This window comes from Cajanus cajan, chromosome 1 (assembly GCF_000230855.2).
Source record: "Cajanus cajan strain Asha chromosome 1, NIPB_CcT2T_4, whole genome shotgun sequence".
In the NCBI taxonomy this organism is placed as follows: domain Eukaryota; kingdom Viridiplantae; phylum Streptophyta; class Magnoliopsida; order Fabales; family Fabaceae; genus Cajanus; species Cajanus cajan.
The window spans coordinates 91,138,180-91,145,359 of record NC_138517.1 but is presented as its reverse complement, the minus strand read 5'-3'; positions in this window follow the sequence as shown (position 1 = coordinate 91,145,359).

The following is a 7,180-nucleotide window of genomic DNA, read 5'->3' as shown; positions in this document are numbered from 1 at the left end:
GTATAGATAACCCTTAAGTTGATCATGTTATTATGTGTTTAATTAATTTATATGAGATAAGTCACAAGGGTAATAACAAGTAAGGACTGCGTCTGTGTGGTGCCCATATACTTGTACCTCGTGGCTATTCCTCCCTCCCTCCCTCTCTCATATAATTGTAACATCATTTTCTGATGTTACATATTTGGTTCACAAGGTTACAATAATATTATTATTATAAGAGTTAATCACATGTACACTGTCAGTGATAATTAATTATATCTTTTAATTGTGTCATGTCATTATTAAAAATAAATGTGTTTATAGTGATATAATATAATTAAAAAATATAATTAATTATCCGTTTACGTTGGTAGTGAATAAAATGATTATCTCGTATTATAAACTTGAATGTAAAACGCGTACAAAGTTTGTGAACAGACACGAATCATTGTAGCTAATTAGAATGGTAAAGAATCACGACCTCCACGTGCATTTGCAAGAATTTCTTGGTTTCTGTCTTTGCATGATACAAGTAAAAAATAAATAAAAAAGCAATTTCTCGTTAACTTTAGAATCTTTGGGGTTGTTGTGAGCGCAAAAATTGTGAGCATGGTAAAGGTAGAAGAATCATAGAATTTAGAATTTAGTTGGCTTTTAACTTTAACATTGGCTCCTACAAACTAGTACAGTATGTTGTTACTGTCAGAGGCTAATGTCTCTGCATTTATTATATGATCTCCAACTCACGATGATTAGTTGGGTAGTTTGATATGCCAATTAATGGTTGGTGACTTGTGCATTAGTCAATAAATGGGTTAATTAATAAGATCAACAAAATGGACGTGACTCATTTTTTTATAATTTTTTTTAAATTAAGATATTCTCTTATGGAAAGATAAAATTTAATTTAAATACTGAAATTAATTTAAAGAATTAACCATTTTTGAACAATTTTTTTATTTATAAATATAAGTAACAATTAAATTTCTGATCACATGTTATTTACTAACTATATTACTCTTTGTTAATTGAGTTACATCTATTAGCTCATGCATATACTTTAGGTTTGAACCTAAGTTGTTAAAAAACAAGTGAAATTTGTGCAACGTGTCTCATTAACACTAAATTAGTCATATTTTCAAATTAGAAAGCGTGTTTCAACAGAGTAAAATATGTGTTATTTGCATGCAAGAATAAGAACAGTACCTTGGTATAGTATGAATAGATCATACATGTATCAAATAAACTACTTTTCTACACAAATCATGATTAATAATTTGTTAATATTTATAATAATTTACCTTATAAATTATATGAATATCATTTTGATTGGTTAAATTAAAACTTTAATTTTATATTTACGGTGCGTGTTTATTAAACTCATATAATATAATAAGCTTAATTATAGTTTTTTTAACAAATTTAATTGGAATACATGATAGTGTAAAGATTGTAATTGTCATTTTAAAAATCACATTTTAGGACGATTTATAATTAGCGCATGAATCACTAAATACATGACACAATTGTTATAGTTTAATCTGGAATTTTGAGTTGAAGATATGAAATATTTGGAAGAAGAAATTTATTTATAAGGATCTATTTGATGCAAAAAAAAAAAATATTTGATGAAAGATAGATATATAATTTCTAAAAATAAATAAATTATATTGTTTGAAATAATTAAAATTATTATATTTCAACTTTTTATTTAAAAGGAAAGTTTTTTAAAAAATAATATATGTTTGAAGCATCAATTGAAATTTTTTAAAAGATAAATCTTTTGAAAAAGTGAGCTGAAATCTTTTATATCAAAATTTGAAGTTTACTATTATTTTCGAACAACTTTTTTGGGCCACAAAAAATTAAAATTATCCCCGAATTACACTCAATTTTTTCAACCCTTTTATATTTCTCTTACAATTTTTTTTCAAGCATCTTCATTCATACCTTCTTTTTTTATTATTAATTTACTACGTAAAAGTTGGTTTTTTATATTTAAATAAAATTAAAATAACTTTTTGGTAAACTTATCCAAATAAAAATTAATTTTAATTATAATGAATTATTGAAATAATTTAATTTTACATCTATTCCTATGAAAATTAATATAATATTTTTTTTGGAATTTTTTAATAGAAGAAACTGGATGGCTTTTGAGTCAAATAACAAGAGCCAAGCATAATATATATACTCAGCTTAGGAAAAAAGGGAGAACCTTATTCTGCAGACTCTTTGATGTTGCGTTGCATCTACTTCCTCAGCATCATTCAATTCAACTCTCATTAGTTCTCTCTCTCAACCATAAAACAAATTACTAAAGTGAAAGAAAACAAAAGTTATCAACTAATCAGAGAGTGAAGAAGCATGATTTGTTGAATGGTTATGATGATTTTTGAGGATACATTTGACTACCACAACAATGAAGATGCATTTTTTTTTCTCAAATAAATGAATTGCATGAAGAAAAGTCAGTCACGTAAAGTATTGGTCCTGTAATTTTGATAAGATGACAACAGAATCCAACAACAATCACAATTGAAATTTTTTTAAATTCTCCACTTCACTTCTTTTTTCCAACTTCACAAAGCATATCTAAATGCTGTACTCGAACTCACATTTTTTCGTGTAAAAAATATATAATAAAAAAGAAAGTTGGAATAATTTATTCAATATTTCAACAAAAAAAAGTGCATTTAATAAACTTTTAATGGAAAATATTAACTTCTGAAAACTTCATGAAAATACATCTATTGATTATATAATTTAATGAAATTCACATGGTTGAAGTTATTTTCCGGGAAAATTATATTTTCTAAATATGAAGGGTGGTTTTTTAATATTAATTATTATATGGTGCCATAAATAAAGGTAGAGAGTACAATCCGAGTGTTGTCACAAACTCACCAATCCAAAGTCGTAAACTAAGGGACTCCATTTTTATATCACATTCACTTCATCGCTTGTATATCTTATTAGTTTGACTAAAAAAATTAATAAATATGAATAAATTAATCGACAAAAACAAAACCCTAAACCCTAAAAATAATACATCTTGTTTAAACTTTAAAAAAAATATAAACAAATGATTTTTAGAAAAATAATCATTTAAAAAGTAGATAGAAATTACTTTTTGAAAAAAAAGTAAAGAGAAAAAGAGTGTGTTGGATTAAAATTTAGAAAGACTATTTTAGCATGAAAAAATATTGTGGATTTTAAAAGATATTGAGAAATGTCATTATTTTTAAGATTTTTTTTAAAGACTTTTAAAACATTAATTTTAATTAAGATTTTATAGTTTAAATTTTAACGAACTTTGATAGATTTATATCATAAAATTTTAAAGAATTTTATGGATTTCACATGAAAATATAGATTTATAAAATATATTTAATGCTACAAGAGTTAATAAAAAAAATAACATAAATAATAAAGAAAATTAAAATCAACATAATTTTTTTTTTATATCTTTTGATAAATAATTGTCTCTATCTTTTAATATGTAATTAATTCTAATGTTCTTCTAACTAACATTTCTCCACCTTTCTAAAGTTATACGAGTCTTCCATGTTGATATATTTTTTTTTCATACACTTAAGTCTAAACAATATGTTCAAAATTATGGTCTTCATTAATTAGTGGCACTGAAAATAAAAATTTATTCACTGATTCAATTGAAAATTTATCAAAATGATATTCTTTGCAAAAAAGAATGTTATGTAATATTACACGTACTAATACAAATTCAGTTAATATCTTAAATAAAAACAAAAGCACTGACTTAAAATTTGTGAAGTGTGATTCAATATCACCAGAAAGGTTATCTTAATTGAATATCACAATTTTTTAAATTAAAAAATCTTAATTAAATATAAAAAAAAAAACTTTTTTATAATAAAATTATAAAAAAAAATTAAAATATTAATTCAATATACTCCACTAAACAAACATAAAAAAGTAAATTCTACTTATTTTATTAAAAAGAAGAACTTTTATATAATAAAAAATTGAAACAAACAGATTTATTATGAGTTTAACACTTCGTACTCTTCCGCAATAACAATATGGGAATTGATGAAGAACACCATATGAAGATTTCCATATAGACCCAAGATAAAAGTAAATGCATACTATAACTTTTAGGACGGTGGCAAGGTGGACCATTTAATAATATGCTTTATGGATTATTATTTTAGGAAAAATTGTAAGTATAATTCTTTAAGGGTGCTTTATAGAAGATGAGAGGTACAATACATAGAGAACCATAAAGAATAAAATATTTAATTTATATGATAATTTTTATTTTGTATGATTGTTGGAGAATGAATAACACAATGAAAATAATATAATAAACTAACATGATTTAATGAGAAGATCTTATTAAAAATAATCAATAATATTTTTTAATAAAAGTTAATTATTAATAAAATTAATAAATACTCACCTATAATGTGGTAACAAAAAAAAAATTAAAGCCATGAATATGTGTCAAAATTTTTAAAGATTCAAAATTCATTTTTTAAATGTGTTCAACTCACATGGTTCATCCATTTAACCAATTATATAAAATATGGATTGATATTTTTAATCTACTTTCAAAATGAGTTGAACCTAATCTAATGTGTTTTATTTTTCAAGTTGATGTCGAGCTTGATTGGATTAACTTGTTGGATTGATTTCTTTTCATTTTATTTATTAATCATGACCAATTAATATTTATTAGTAATTGTAGATTTATTGTTCTTAATGAAATATTTATATTTGTAGTTTTAACTTTTTAAAGTCATTGATGTATTTGGTAGGTTATTAATTTGTGGTTCACTCTTTAATAATGGTAGCATTATGCTTTGAGTTTTAGGGATTGAGTTTTGCTTCAAAATCTTTGAAGATTTCTAACTTATTTTCTCTTCTTCTAGATTTCTTGAGCTTGTAAGATAGTTGTTGATCGGCTAAAGTTAGTAACTTAATTCTTTGTTGTTTGAGGTAGTGTGAGTGCGGAGCTTGAAAACTCAAACATTCTCTCCTCCTCTCTCTCAATTAGTTCGATGTCGAAGTAAGAGAACTTAAGATAATTTTGTTTAGTTGTCTATGATTGCATGTTGTTGATTTTGAAATCAAATATGGTTATGATTAGGATTAATAAAAGTCAAAACAAATACTCTAAATTAATGTTAACCTTTTGCATGACATTATTGTTTAAATTAAATATTGTTTTGTCAAATTATTGGAAGTTTCTCTCATTTAAAGCTTTATTACATATTAATGATGCAAATTTCCAATTCAACATAGTACTTCTTTTTAGAAATTTATCTTACCAAATGTTATTAATTGATGTACAATGATTTTGATTCATTCAAACGAGATTGGAGATCTCACGTGAGTGATAGATTAAAAGACACGTATCATTGGCTTTGCCGACATCTGATAGTGTTAACTTTTCATTGAAAATAAAGTTGGTGAATTATTTATAATGATCTCTTTTATTGGAGCAACCTCGTTTGTCGACACGGAACCGTGACTAAGGAGGATGATTTGAACCATGCTATTTTTGTTCCGCAATCTATTTTTCCACTTGGCAGCACTAGTTATCCTTCTGTGTCAGTGAAATAATTCTTCTTAGGATTGAAAGAACCAATGCACCTATTTTGCAATAGGTAGTTTTCATTTCACAATGATGTAAATATTTGAAACGAAAATAATGGCAATTGTGCCTTATGAGCAAACCACATCTTAATGTTTCCACTTCACGATGTCAAGAAAGTAGTAGTTGTATCCAAGCTCTAAATGACGTCCATTGTTAACCACTTTTAGTGCATCATTCTTTTACTCCAACATTGAAATTTTGCTTAATGAAGATGGCAGCAATCAGCTAAGTAAAAGAAACAAACGATGCCCTATTTTGGTGGAAACCAAATTGGGTTCCACTGCCCTAGAATGCTCAAACCCATTTATAGCATGTTTGATTTATCATTGGAAAGCTCCCAAAAATATGTTTGAAGAACTTATTTAAAACTACATTCAGCAGGTGAGAACATTAACCTAAACATGCTATTAATCTCATGTAAGAATGATACAATTGAGTTTTTATATAATTAAATTGTTAAAGAATAAAAATTATTTTGTACATTTCTTTTTATCAATTTAATTTTTTATAAATAAATTTTGTTAATATAACTTTTTTCATTACTATGATATATAAGTAGGATAGTATCCATCAATTTTATTGATGATTAATTTTCACGAAAACACTTTAATTAAGATCTCTCATTCTATGTAATTTCTTTTTATTCTTTTAAAATAAATTATATCCAACTTTATTCTACTATTAAACCAACCAGATGCCAAGTCAAAAAAACAAATATCATATTAAAAGGTGGCATGTCAAGTGCAAGTCAAGTAAACACAATAAATTAATAAAAAAAACCTCAAAAATGTTAGAACCTTCCAAATTAAGAAATTTTAGAACTTTTTTTATGATAGAGTATTTAAGAATTTTTTTTAACTCCTTATCTAATTTATTTTTAATTTATCATGATTATTTTATAAATTAAATTTTAATATTTTTAAAATAAATAATCAATAAATAAAAATATTATAATGTTAGAATACAAATTAGTTATCTTAAATCTAAAATATAACTTATGTCACTGTAAAAAATATATAATTTAGTTGTTTAAAAACATTTATACAAACTTTTTAATGTGATTTATGTATTTAATAATAGTATTTATTTGTATATATAATTTATTATAAATTTTAATTTTATTTTTTCTAACTTTTCAATCTGGGTGTCATAATGTTCAGAAATGATCTCTGTAATTCAATACGAAACCATATACATTTTGAGTTATTTAGTTGGATCCATGTCACTGGGACTCATTTTGTTTAGTTGGTTCCATATCACTTGGTCTCATTAAAAGATGCGTGCTAGCTTCCCACTTCCCACTTCCCACACTGCTCCCATTGTCACACACATCCAATGCCCAATGATCATGGTCACCCACATTCAGCAAATCTAAAAATGCTTTATCAATGTTATCCCCGTAAAGGAAAAAAAAGTAATAACATCTAGGGACATTCTGAACAACAGCAAAATCAAATTATAATCCTTCTACGTACTCATCTCACGATCACGTTAACTGCACCCATAAACAAAAATGAGAGTGAACTAGAACGCGTCAACGGTAACTTATTAATA